Below are 14,114 nucleotides of genomic sequence, written 5' to 3'. Positions count from 1 at the left end.
TTTTGTTTAACTTGCAGCTTTTTAAAATTTCACGATGACCAGAAATGTATCTGTTTCTTGTTCATCACGGTGTACCTAGCACAGTGTCTGAATCTTGGTGTTTAGTAATTATTCTTTTTTGAATTACTGAATGTGTGAATCAGAAGACCAAATGAAAAGGAAAGTTTTTTGCCCTTTCTTTTTTCTACCTTACCTTTTCCCTCAAGGGATCCCATGGCCTTTTGTGTGTAAATTGAGCCATCCAGCTGGGTACCTCTGCACAGCTTATACTCGGAAATACTAATCCTCGGATTTGCAGTTTGTTCAGACTTGCTCAGGTGTCTGCACAGCCAGATGCACTCAGCAGGCTCAAGCTTGACATTTCAACCCAAGGGGTGTACAGTTTTTAAATGCTGGTGCTAATGAGATGAAAATGTCCTATCCCATAGGCTCACTCTGTTCTAGCCACGTTTTATTGCACATACAGCCTACATCTCAAAAGGATTTGAAAGATTAGTGGGACTTTACAGTCTTTCTAGATCTAACTATAGTTTTTAATAATAAACCTGGCCAGAATTTAGCCTGATAAGCAGTCAAGCCAGTGTTGCTCTGTTGCAAGTTATAGTCATAGGCTGGGGAAACAGGAAGCTGCAGGTCTACACTTTGGCTTCCAGAAAATATCACATTGTTTTCAGAGAGGTTTTGAAGAAATAGTGTGTAGCATTTTTATTAAAGTCTCAAAAAATATGGCCATTCGGAGCTTAATCTTTTGAGATGCATATTGATCCACAGTGGAGATACAGATTCATCACCCTGGAGAATCTGATCAGGCTTGGGTTTGTCTTGCTAGCTTACTCTGAAGAAAATTGGCTCCGAAATGCTATATAATTTAAAACACACAAACATCCACTCAGCTAATTAGCATATTTGAAAGTGACTTCAAGACCTTTATTTGGGGCTACATTCAGGAAGCAGCCCAGACCTGGAACGGCTGTGGTGGTGTGATTATTTATTTTAGACGTTAAGACATCTTGATAATCATTCAGAAAGGTCATCTGAAAAACCAGATTGTTCTCCTTGAAGTTAGCTCATTTTTCTTTCTTTGAACAGATTAGAAAGAAAATATTACTGAAATTCTCATGCAGTTGATTTTAAACTACTTTATAAAATAGTGTACCTTACAACATATATTCCACATCAAAATCAGATATGGATGTTGTCCTCTAGTTCATAGTCCTCATTTCTGCTTCCGTTTGTTTTCCAGAATTATAAAAAAAAGTTTACTTGGACCACACTAATGTGAAAAGAAAGAAAATTCATAGGGGAATAATACCTATTTAATCCAAAAACATCTAAATGTTTGTAGATAAATATGTATCCAGTACAACATAGAAATTACACAAAACAATTTGTAGAGAGAAGTGACATTCTGTATAATAAAAAATACAGTTATTGAAGTAGTTTCTTCTTGGGCTGTAGTTTTTTACTTGCAGTAGAAAGATGTATATACTCTTTAGAAACAGCTTGCCCACCTTACTAATGGCAAGCTCTCTGGTGGACACTTTCTCATAGCACCCTTCTAAAACACACACGAACAAACAAAACCAGAGAAGATACCTATAGCTAATCTAAATGTTTCTCTTAGATTCCCTGCCCCCTCAAAAAAAACCAAAACGAAACCCAGATTTCTCTTGTTGTGCTTCTTCTGTTCCTCTGAATAATCATGTTGTCCTAATTTTGTTTTATATGTTTGCCGTAATCCCCACTGGCCCATGAAATATCTCTTTTTGAACTGAGTAAAATAGCGTGATATATTGGTAGTAACTTGCTATTTAGATATTCTCTTCTCCTTTTCTTGCCAAATTGACATTCTCTGCTCTGCCTCTTTGCCATTTTAAAGCCTGGTAGTGTCAGGGGTTAGGGGTCTGGTGGGGTTTTGGGAAGCACAGTGAGAATGCATTCTAAATACAAAGACCAAGGGCTTTACTGGATGCAAAGGCAAGTAACTTCACCTATGAGACAAACCTTTGTTTAGGGAGTTGGGAGAGCACACCCATTCTCCACTTTGTAAATACGCTGAGGCTTTTAGTTTAAAATGACTCATAGTAGAAAGGTATGGGCTCCAAAATAATGCAAGAATAATGCTCTTTGCTTTAACATCTCAGTGGAGATAAGATTTACAAGCCCAGCTGTTAATGAATCCATCACAAGTTTATCTCTGAGTAGGGCTGCTTATCAAAGAGATAACACACTTCACTCAATATTTGCATCTCAGAAACATTGAATCTCCACTAAAGCTACCTTCTGGGCCCCAAACAAATCATTATTGCTTTAAGTCTTTGCAAGGTAGGGTCTATTCTAGATAAAATGGTGTAGTTTTATCAGAGAACTTTTAATGAAAACATCATATTTTCAAGCCTATTTTCAACCATTCTGATTTCTAATTCTAGACCCTGAGATTTTCAGATATCAAATGACTTTTTAGTCTTCTTAGTACATCTGAAATAGTAATAAAGTTATTTGCAACTAAGTGATGTGGTTCTATTGCCTGGACTACATTTTTTTTTTTTTTTTTTTTTTTTTTTAGTTAGCTACCTTACTTGTGATATTTTCCTTCAAGACTTCTTTATTCCAAAGCCAATCATTGCTATTAATCTCACAATGTAAAAGAAATTACATCTTGTGTTTGAGTGGAGAAAGCTTCTTCTCAACTTAAATGGAAATCTCAAAATTCAGACTTTTTTTCAACAACAAAAGAGTCTGAGTTTGATTCAAGTAGCAGCGGTCCATGCTTGAAAAAGCATCTTCACAGATGTCCTTGAGAATGATTACGGCCAAAAACAGAGACAGTGGTGCTGCTTCTATGTTGGCTGGTGTTCTCTTCATCAAAGCCTCATAGAAATTTTCTGAAGACTCAGAGTTTTTTTAAAAAAATATTAATTTGCTTTATTGTCATCTTTATTGGCCGTGCTTTACTGATGAATATGTAGAATTTAATTCAACCCGCCTGTTGGGATTTACCCACAAACAGTGAGGCACTTGGCTCCAAAGTTTATCGTAATCCATTCTGAAACAACCTGTGTGTTAAAGCATGCCGAGCTTCCCCCTCTACCGGTTTTAGGTACTTGGGAAAGAAAAAATTCAACCATCAATAAAGTTGTGATATGTGGCTCTGTAACCACAACACCCAGAAGCACATGTAAAGGTACAAGAGAAAAAGATCCTTGCATCAGGTTGCATCATGTTATAGCAGGTGGTGTAAGTCCTCATCATCTAGGCTGGTATAGAATGAATTCTGTGGTTGCTAGGCCTTGGTCTGAATTCCATTCCCATGTCACTTCCATCTATTTCGATTAAGCCCTTTATGAAGCAATAGCATTACATGCTAAATTGAAGGGCGCAGGACAGGATGTGAAAATTATATGGGTTTAGAAGGGAAAAGATCACTTGGGGCAGGTAATCAGACAGGCTTCCCGGAGAAAATGTACCTTGACCTAGACTTTGAAGAATTACAGAGTTATGGGGAAAAATGAACCACTCTCTGGAGAAATTGATGGCTTCGTATATCTTTTTTCAGAAGTCTTAGCCCCTTAGTATATACTTCTAGAACCCAGATGTTAACTGCTTCTTCTTTTTGCTCTTGAAGCGCTCTAGATGGAGTCACTGAGCCACGTAGGATTCACCCATGATGTTCCTTTAGAAAGAAAATAGGAACCCATAGTTCACAGCCCAGATCAAGCACGTGAAAATATTGCCTGACCTACTGCTATTCTCCAAACTTCTTTTCTTATCTTGTAAAAATACCTAGGGCTTTTTCACTGACTGCTGTACCATGTGTCCTCATCAAACCAGTTCCTTACTTCTTGCTCAGTTTATCACAGCAGGATTGAATTTTCTTTCTTCTCTCTTGAAATTGACTGAGAAAACTTGTGGGGTCGACTTTTACCCTAGGTAAAGTTATATAAGTAATCTCTGAAAAAAAGTCTATATAATTAAAATATTCTCTAAACCATTAAATACATATGCAGCTAATAGAGTAGTCTTAAATAAAGTCAGTGTTAGCATTTAGATTGATGCAAAAATTGAGCCAACTTGATCTAAAAGTAATTAGAGAAGACTGATCCTTGCCAGCACTGTAAAAAGGGCATTGGTTCCCTGTAGTGTCCAGAGCACTTCACGTGGCTGTTATTCCAAGAATGAGAAGGGATGGAGTGGGTTGTCTGAGAATAATTCATGATTTGAAACCTCTCATACCTATGTGCCCATAGGGATAACTATAGGGAGAAAGTGACACTGCAGTGGAAGACAACTTGGAAACCTCTGGTCTGAAATACCAGAGAAGGATAACACCCTCAGAGGAAAGCTAAAGAAATTTAAAACACAAAATTAATTTAACCCACATGAATATTCTTCAACTTATTCTAGACAATAGAATGAAATACCTGTCTTTATATACAGTTGTCGACATAAATTTGGGGGAAAATGTAATCCATAGATATTAGACTTGCTCTGAATTAGAAATGTAGAATAAACCATATTTTTTCCACTTTACATACTATTTGTATCTCAGCTTTTCTCTTAGTGTTCCTTATGGAATGCACTAAATGAAACAAGTAAGAAGATATCTGTTTTCTGATGCTGTTTTAAAAGTACCACACATAACTTACAGGTTGATAAGAATCCTAGAAAAGTTCCTTAGTCTTTCTTTTGCCTTCAAGCCATGAAAGGAGTACTGAATGATACTAGCTCAATGATAAGCTGTCCTGGCTTTTTAAGGTGATAGTTCCCTAAGGCCTTTTGCCACAGTTGACTCTAAAAGCTCTTCTTATCGAACTATTCTTTCTAGCTAGTGCTCCTAAAAATTACTTTCCAGTAATCTAAATGTCTCATGTATGGCTGAAGTTTATTATCTCTTATTCTGTCCTCAGGGAAAACTGAGAACAACTAATTATCTTCTGCATTAGTACAGTGGTTTCTAATGTAATACATTCTTAGAGACCTAGGCTTCCTCAAGTAAGGAAAAGAAAAAAGGACCACTCATGCTCTCTTGACTGCTATATGCCAGTGTTGCCTTTGTGAATTCAAGCAACAGCGGAAAAAAAAAAAAAAAATCATTGAGCTTACATGTCCAGCAAATAAGAGGGGAGTAGTGGTAAGGTTAGGGACATTTACAGAAACAATATATTAAATAAACAATAAATTATTTTGCACATACTTGTGCAGCACTCTCTTTGCAGCTCAGATAAATACCCAATCTTCCTTTATTTGCCAAACTGATGTTCAAAATACAAAGTGGGCACAATATAGTATACTATCAATATATAACACTTTGGAGTAAGACTGTCTAGGCTCTGACTTGGTTATTCATAAGAATTTTTCTATGCCACACCTTTTTTATGTGTATCATGTAGTTAGTAAAATCTTCATTATAGGTTTGGCTTGAAAAATAAAGACTAAAGGCTGAATTGTATGATGCAGAAAAATATAGCTGTCATTCATAGAATATTCAAAGAATATCTATGCCTTTCTTAAATATTAAGAAAAATATCACATACATGAAACAATGTATTTAAATGCTGAAGAACACCATTTCCTTATTACTGTCCCATCCAGTCTTGCCATTGGGTTCCCCATCTTCCTGTCAATGTTTTGAACACAGTCACTGGAGTACTCATAGACAGTGTGACCATTAATCATTATATATCAACTTGAATGGATTAAAGATTACCTAGCAATTAGTGATGACAGTTCTGGGGGTGTCTGTGGATGACTGATGTATAGAGCAGGAAATTGAGGGGAAAAGATACCAAATGTTGGTGTAGCCAGCCAGCAGGCTTATAGCCTGGTCAGGATAAAAAGGGAAAGAAAAAGCCAATGTCACCGCTTTGGAGGATCTTTAGTCTTTGCCACCACCTTTGACCATTGGTCTCCAGGTCTCCAATTTCTTCAGCCTTCCAAGGCAAAACACCACTGGCTTTCTAGTGATTGAACTGCTGCCGCATCCTTGCTCCCTCTTATTTTGGGACTTCTAGGGGCTGAACAGCTACCTTCAGGTACCTCTGGGTTTCTAGCATGCACACAGCCATTGTGGACTCTCCCACCTCTGATCCCTAATACATCCTTTGCACAAATACACATACATTTTCCTTTGATTCTATTCCTCTAGAGACACCTAACTAATATAGTCCATCTTTGACACAGCCTTTCTTTTTGTCCATTGTAAACTGAGGCCTAGAGAAACTGCCTTAAAGCTGAAGGAGGAAGTATAGTTCTCCAGTTCATAGCTAAGGTGGGCAGGGCAATGAGAGAAGTACACAGAGATGACTTTTGAAAGATAAAGTGTTTTTTGAGATTTATTCTGAAGGAGAGTCCATAAAAAGCACGGTAGGGTACAGTAGTGCCATTTGGCAAAATCCCACAATGGGTATGTACTCAACAACAGCACCACTAGCCAAATCTGTGTAGGACTTGAATCTAGAAACAGTGCCATTCAGCAGGTACAATAGCCGCTGTGTAGATGAATTGTTCAGCAGCAAGTTACATAAAGAGGAGGTTTTATAGATTGAACTACACAGCAGTGACACCATTAGGTCTCTCTGTTTCACTGAGTGACCCACATTTTAAGGACAGCTGATCTGCGCATAGGCAGGAAAGGCAGCTCCACACAGAGCACTGGTTTGCCTACTTCCCAGTGTCCTTTGGATAGCACTAGTCTAGACATTCCATTCCCCGTCTGCTTACAGTATCCCTGTGACTTGCACAACAGTCTGGGGAATGTGAAAGAGCATTTTGGTGATGTCAAATGTCCAATTTTTCTTTTCTTTGAGAGATGATACAGTGGTATACTGGAGAGACCATGGGTTTTAGATACCTGAATCGAACCATAGCTGAAGCTAAAATCGTTGTATAATTCTAGTCAAGTTATCCAACTTCTTTGAGTCTCATTTTTATTTTTCATAGAAAGAAGATAGATACTTCAAAATCAAGGACTTTGGGTGTACTAAATGAAGTACCATATAACCAAATGAAGCAATAAATTAAGTCATGTATGGTATTTCCTTCCCTCATCATAAACTGCATTCCCTCCTCCACCCCACTCTTCCTGGCCATCACACACTATTGGATTTTTAGTAATTCTCTAATCTTCCAGTGTGCCCCGGAAAGGTACTGAAACTGGGACTGATCCAACAAGCTAAGGAAAAGGTTTTTCAAAATATCAATTTCCTGGCCCCAAAGACAGATAGACTCAATTCAAATCTCTGGAGGGATGACCCTGAAATCTGTAATTTTAGGTGGCTTTATGGTGCTTGACCAAATTTGAAAAAACTTTTCTGGTCTACTATTCCTTTATATTATCCCACAGTGCTGGTGGTTGAAAAACTAAAAAAAAAAAAAAAATACTATTACAGTTATAAAAATATGATATTTTCCAGGCCCTTATTCCTACATGAGTTACAGAGGCAGAATCCCAAATAGAAGAAAACTGCAGGGATCACAACACCTACAAAAGCCTCTTAACATTGTCAGGAAGAGTGGCTGTCAAGTTGGGCCAAGTAAGATTTGAATAGTAGTCGGAAAAAACAAAAGGCCTTTGGCTATTTTGCTACTGCCCTGAGTCTCATTTTCCTTGGAGTATAGTAAGTTTTCAGTGAGACATCTTGGAAATAACCAGTCTGTTCTTTCACGTGCATTGTGGTTTCAAATATGTAAGAGAGTGCAGTTTAAAGTTAGGCCATTGCTATTCAGCATGTACTCTGGAATGTACTCGGATGCCTCAAAGCTGGATGAATGCACTGTTTCTAATAGTAGGTTTCCATAGGACTTTTTCTTTTCTTCTCACTGCTCTGTGTACTTTAGTGTTTGGATAAGCTTAGATACAAGACAGATCTTACATATAGATGCTTTAATATAGACGAGTTACATTTTTAATTTTTAGCCAGTTAAGTGAAATACATTTTTAATTTCTGGTAGAAAAAATGAGTTGGTTTGTTATTATTTTCCATTCATCATCCATTTTTTCCTTTTTGAAGATGAATATAATGTGGTAATAAATGCCAGTACTGAAATGTGAATGAAGTAGTAATTTTCCTAGCCACATAAATAGTGAGCTCCCAGGTCCCAAAATGGAAAAGAAAGGGAACATCTTTTGCTATATCTGACATGCTGATCACACAATTTCCTGAAAATGGAAGTGATCTCAGTCTTATCTTTTATCAATGAGCATTTTGCAGATATTTCAGATTCAAAATGTAGTCATTCTTTAAGAAAATTATACTCAATGGGAACATTTCATTAAAAGCATTATTTGGGGAGAAACTGAGAACATGAATAAAACAAATTGGGAAAAGTTGATAGAATGTGTGTTATGACATTAACAGTTTATGTTGGCAGGAAGTTCCTGTATTCTTTCAATTATGATAATATTTTCTCATTCTGCTGCTCTATTTAAAGCTGTCTGTAATTGACTTACATATTAGAGAACATAACAGCGACAAATGCAGATCAAGATTCCTGTGTTTATTTACAACAATATCTATAGAGATCCTCTCTGAACAGTTTACCCAGTAAGTGATTTGCTTAGTTGAAGGGAAAATTAAGTTTATCATAGATCTAAAGGAGATTTTTTTTTTCCCCTAATGAGTGAAATGCTAATCACGCAAATGTAGGATTTATGCTCTAGTTCTCTTTTTCTCTGGTCCTGTCCTTTGTATGAAGGTAAGATATAAATATAGATATGTTACCGTGAATGACATCTGGCATCAAATTTTCATTACCATCTCCCCCATAAACCCTACTCCACTTTGAAAATGCAGAAGGAAAACACAGCTGAAATGAAACATACGGCATTGATACAGAGAAAGTTAAGTGACCTGCTCCACTTCAAATAATAGTAGAGTGAGCTGTTGTATATCTTGTACATAAAGGATGCTTTCTGTCCCGGCAACTATAGTATGTTATTATGCCACTTTCATGCAGATTTCCATTATGAAATCCCCAGTGCTATCCTACTGTGAAATTGTGTTATTCAAGAAGAGATTGAAATGTGAGCATATAGAATGCATGAAAGTTTCCTTTGTGTAAGTAGTCAACACATACAGACCGTCCTCACACAATGGAGAGTAAGATCATTATGAAGCCTTTATTCTACACAAAGCCACTATTCTTATATGTGTCACAATATCTTCCTGAGTATTGATGGTTTTTAGTGAGCACTACTACTGGGTAAGGTTAGTTTACTAAGAAAAAGCAAAATCAGACTAATAGGATATCCTTTTTGGAAGAAAAAAAATGGAATTAACATATCTTCTTTTTAATACAGCATTTTATAAAATCTTTTATGACATTCATTTTGAATGGCAAGAGGAAAGGTCAGAAATTTGACTGAAATGATTATGAACATGTATGCCAATGATGTTAGGTGGTATTCAGATAAAGTTTCTTAAGTGATCACTTTCTATTTGTGACAAATGCTACTGGTTTTTTAACTCATGTTAATGCTACTTAACTTTCTATTTAAATGCTATTGAAAGGTAAAAATTGAATCTATTTAAAGACAGATATCATGCAAATACTGACAAAGGTAGGATGCATATATGAATGTGAAATTAAATTTTCTGGCTTTTAAGTATTCCCTTACCTCTGAGATTGTATGAAAGACACATATAACCATTTTCTCTTTTAGTAGAGCAACAGAATTCAAAATATTATGTTCTAAAAGATATGAAACAGATCCTCAAGTCCTTTTGATGGTCACTGGATTGGCAGAAATATGTCCCTGTTTGGTTGTGAGCAAATAGGTAAACATATTTTAATTAAAAAACTTGCATTGTTTTTTCTCTCTCTTAATGTAACAGGATAGGAAGACAACGTGAGTACATCTAAGTTTCTTCATAGTTCAATTTACTAAAGAAAAGAATCATTTCTATTTTTGCTTAGTGTTGCTTCTCTTGCTTTCATTATCTTAACTGGAGAAAAAAGAGAGATTTCTCTGTGTATAATATTCTAGAAATCATTTAGAAAGTAGTGCAACTGTCATATTGCAAGGCTACCATGTGGGGGACTAGAGCCTTTTGCCCAGTTCAGTCCTGTGGGGCCAGTTGTCTCTGGCCAGCACTGCATCCACTTTCCATCAATATTTCCCGTGGGTTCCGAGAACTTGGCGCATTTTCTCTCCTTCTGGCTACAACCATCTGCCCTTGCACCTGGGTTCCTTGCCTTTCATATCATCGCCAGCACAGCTTTCTCCTTCAGTTTTCTGTGGCTGCAAAGATCTTTAAATCCTTAAAGCAGTTTTTCTTGTAACTTCCAGTAAAACCAAGGGCATAGTTAGGCATGTCTCACTCATGCTTTCCTTTTTAAATACAGAAAATAATATGTTACCATTAGCAAAGACTGTGAATTACGAGGTCCTGCATGTATCTTACAGAATTCATGTCCCCCTCCTTGCAGAGCCCAAAGAAGGTATGAAGAAGCAGATGAGAGCACTAGGTAGCCATATTCTGCCACTCCTCCCTATCTTTTTGTGTTTTATTTGCACATCTGTCACATTTGGACAATGTTTTGTTGCTCAGGGATGATTTTACTGTATTTTAAGCTAATAAGCTATACTCCCTTTCTGTTTCCCTAAACATCAGAGTAGTCTTCTTGAATTAGGTGCGTTCCCCTTTTGTACAGGATGAGTGGACACAAGGATGAGTATCAAGGCACAAACATGGCAAATCCGTGTATCCATGATACATGGAAACAGAGGGTAGTTTTCAGAGGTGGTCACAGTGGGTAGACAAATCCCACCACTGGAATTACTAAGAACAGAAAAGAAATAGAATAGAACTTTAAAGACAATTAAATGAAATATTTATTGTTAACCTGTTTTTTTTCCTTGAGACTTTTTGATATACTCTGATCACTCATCTCACTTTTTTTTTAAAACCAAGCAAACTGGAAACCTGCCTAGAAATTTTTCCCCTTCCCTATTTTTTTTTAGCAATAAACATCTACCTTTATTTTCCAAAGGCTTTATTTTCAAAAGAAGATTGCTGACTGGGAAATTTGTTGGCTTTCAAGCAAACAAAATCTGTTGTTTTTTAGAGAGTGGTTTTGGTTGGTTTTATTTCATAATGCCTTCTACCAGTGGTTTTCACAACTGAAATGTGTGAAAAAAAGGAGTGTAGTTTATTCTTTGATATTGATTTTTTTAAAAAAGAATGTGAACTAGTTTACTCACCAAATAATAAATGGTCTTTTAAGCATGAAGATGAAGGATCTTGTCAAATATTCCTTGGATTAAAAGGGCATCTTTAGGCTCAGAAAGGCAAGTAGGTTTCGATTTGTGCAAAATCTGATTGATGCTGGCTGCCTGGAATGTGCTGTGGAGAAGAATTCTGAGTCCACTGGGTCCGGAGGGTGGCGGCCATGGGCACACTTTTCATGTATTTTTCATTTGTGATCTTTTTTTATGAGACCTTGAGAAGAAAAAAATCATATGACCAGCAAGGAAGGTAGCATTTATTGATTGCTTTTTTAGCCCCTCAGTGCATGTTATAAAAGCATTGATGGAGGAAGATCCAAATATGTATTTTTTTTTAATTGGAATTCAGACATACAGTGTAAATGCTGTGTGTGTGTGTGTGTGTGTGTGTGTGTGCGCGCGCGCGCACCTGAGTGTATAGGAAGGCAAAAGTAGAAAATGAGAGGCAGGGATGGAATATGTTAACAGGAACTTCCCACAAGAATCGGATCACTTAAAATAGTTCTGAGATTGTGCATTTTTCTCCAGGAAAAGTAGCAAAATAGAAATAGCTATTAATGTGTGAGAGGTAAATTGTACTGGACAAGTTAAGAAGTCAAGGAAGACTTTTTTAAATGCTGTCACAATATTGGTCAAGGCTGCTGTAGTAGGGGAAAGAGACTGTAATCAACTCTGCTGATACAAGATGTCCGAGAGTAACTGAGAGCTTTGGTAAGAGAGGTTGGTTCACTGATGCCATACCTATGGCGTGCCTGCTGCTGTGGGCTGTTGGTATCATTGAAAGCTCTAAACCATTCGCCATTACTGGTTTATGTGCTTAATCAACTGTCTGTTAAGTGAAACTTGTATAAGTTTTGATCCTACCCTCCCTATGAGACTTGTAGTTAGGGGCAATATCTTTCTTGATGATTCTATTTCAAAGGGATAACTCCTAGTATATTCTTGGGATATAGAATTGATAAAAATTTTGGAAAAGATTTACATCTCAAATAGAGAAAGAATTACATTTACATGGTCTTCTAAATTAAATGTTCTAAGAATAGGGCAATCAGGGGCCCATAGTCAGGAACAACCCTGTCTAAAATTTAGTTAACCTTCCTGGCCAAGTGTAAAATTAAATTCCTGGTTATATAGATCAGTATGCATAGGCAGTAGCATTATAAGTGGCTATAAATGAGAAGAAGGATTTGAGCTGATCTTTGAAGCATTTGTAAAATAATTGGAAAATGAGACATTTCTCTTCAGAATGGCACAATGAGGGAGGATAGGTTAGAGAGGAGTGACATGGATGGGGAGACACCAGGGACGGTTGTTGGTTCAGACAAGTCTGTTCCTTGCTTCTTGGTCAACTTCAGTCTTCTCCTTCCTGCCCCTCCTGTAATTCCCAGAGCTCAACTTTTGTCCTATTTAAAACTTCCAAGTTGTCCATCACTGTGGGAGTTCTCTCCCTCCTAGAATGTGACAGGGGATACAGACCACCATGGCATTTCCCCTCTCTCCAGAGTTAAGTCTTAGTAGACATGTTCAAATAGGTGTTCTCTCCTGATCACTTTAGGGTTTAAGTGACCTAACAAAAACCAGAAACAAAACAGAGTATTTCCATTCTAGTTCCTAAATCCTTTCTAGAATGCTAACTGGGAATTCCACAGTGTTTTTCTTTATTTCAAAGATCACTAGCCATAAGCTATTCTTCAAAATTTAGCCTGCTTCTAAACTTGTCGGAGAAGAATAAGCCAAGCACTGACCCACCGGGCCCAGGCAGAGCAGCAGAGCACAGCTCCCTGCACTACAGAGTCAGCATTCCTGAGGACACACACCGAGGGTGATGACCTGGCCAGCCGAGGCAGACCTTTCCTATGGGAGGCACAGATGGAGAGAATGTGCATCAGAGTCACAGAGTGCCACCAGCATGGAGCCTCCTTTTTTTTGAGTCAAACCCAGCTTTCAGTCCAAGTGCTTTTACTTACTTGCCCTGTGACTTTAATAGATGATATGTTCCCACTGACTTTCTGTTTTCTGATGCACTAAAGTAAGGTGATGGGGTTCAGAGGATGTCACCCCAACATACTATAAACTGAATGAATTTGGGGAGACCACAGAAGCAGTAAGGTTACTTCTGACCTTGCTCTGGCCTTCTTTCTAGAAGCAGGCTCTGACAACCTTCATTTGAGAGGGCCCATACTTGCTATACAATAGATTTGAGTGACTTTTTTTTTTTCTGTTGCTATATCTTTTGTAATAGAGGCCTCAGCCATGAAAAGAAGTAAAGATGAATAAACGTTTTCCTCCTCTATAGAAGAAATCAAATAAAACCATAGTTTTGTTTTGAATTGTTATTTTGTTTGAAATTGTTCCTTTACTAGTGAAAAGCATTAGGAGAATTCAGTGGAACAACTGTTGCTGGAAGTTTTTCTTCTTATTTGTGGTCTATGCAATTTCTTTAGAATGGCTTTTAGAGAGTCAGAGTCATCTCAACATATTTCTGTAATTTGATATGGGTCTTTTAAAGGACGTAGAGATTTCTTAGCAATATTAAGATAAATTAAGAACAAAACATTATCATGAGCTAAGTCTAACAAACACAGGATATCTATCTCAAAACTATGATGATAAAAAAAAAAAAAACAAACCTATGATAAAAATGCCTTGCTGGGAGATCTGCAGCCGTAGAGGGATTTGAGGGAGGAAATAAACTTGACTGAAGAGCATTTCTTCTCTTCAGGTCTCATTTCACATTTTGAAAACACCAGTCAAGACAGATCTGTTACAGCCTCAGTTGCTGAGAATTCATGAAGACCACATATGTTCTGTTGATGATCTAAAAAGCAAAACAAAGTGAAAAACCACCGACTACTTTCATGTAGAGGTCTCTCATGCATGTGAAAAC

General features: G+C 37.2%; 1 protein-coding gene across 13 annotated transcripts in view; it reads left to right on the top strand.

Moving 5' to 3' along the window:
• The window catches only part of Nrxn1 (neurexin 1), a 986,324-nt gene that overhangs the window by 63,969 nt on the left and 908,241 nt on the right, over positions 1 to 14,114 (top strand). The gene's annotated exons all lie outside the window — the stretch shown is intronic.

This window comes from Fukomys damarensis, unplaced genomic scaffold, assembly GCF_012274545.1.
Source record: "Fukomys damarensis isolate Sample0158 unplaced genomic scaffold, DMR_v1.0_HiC HiC_scaffold_2, whole genome shotgun sequence".
Taxonomy (NCBI): domain Eukaryota; kingdom Metazoa; phylum Chordata; class Mammalia; order Rodentia; family Bathyergidae; genus Fukomys; species Fukomys damarensis.
The sequence above is the reverse complement of the archived record's forward strand: the minus strand, read 5'-3'. Positions and strand labels throughout refer to the sequence as shown.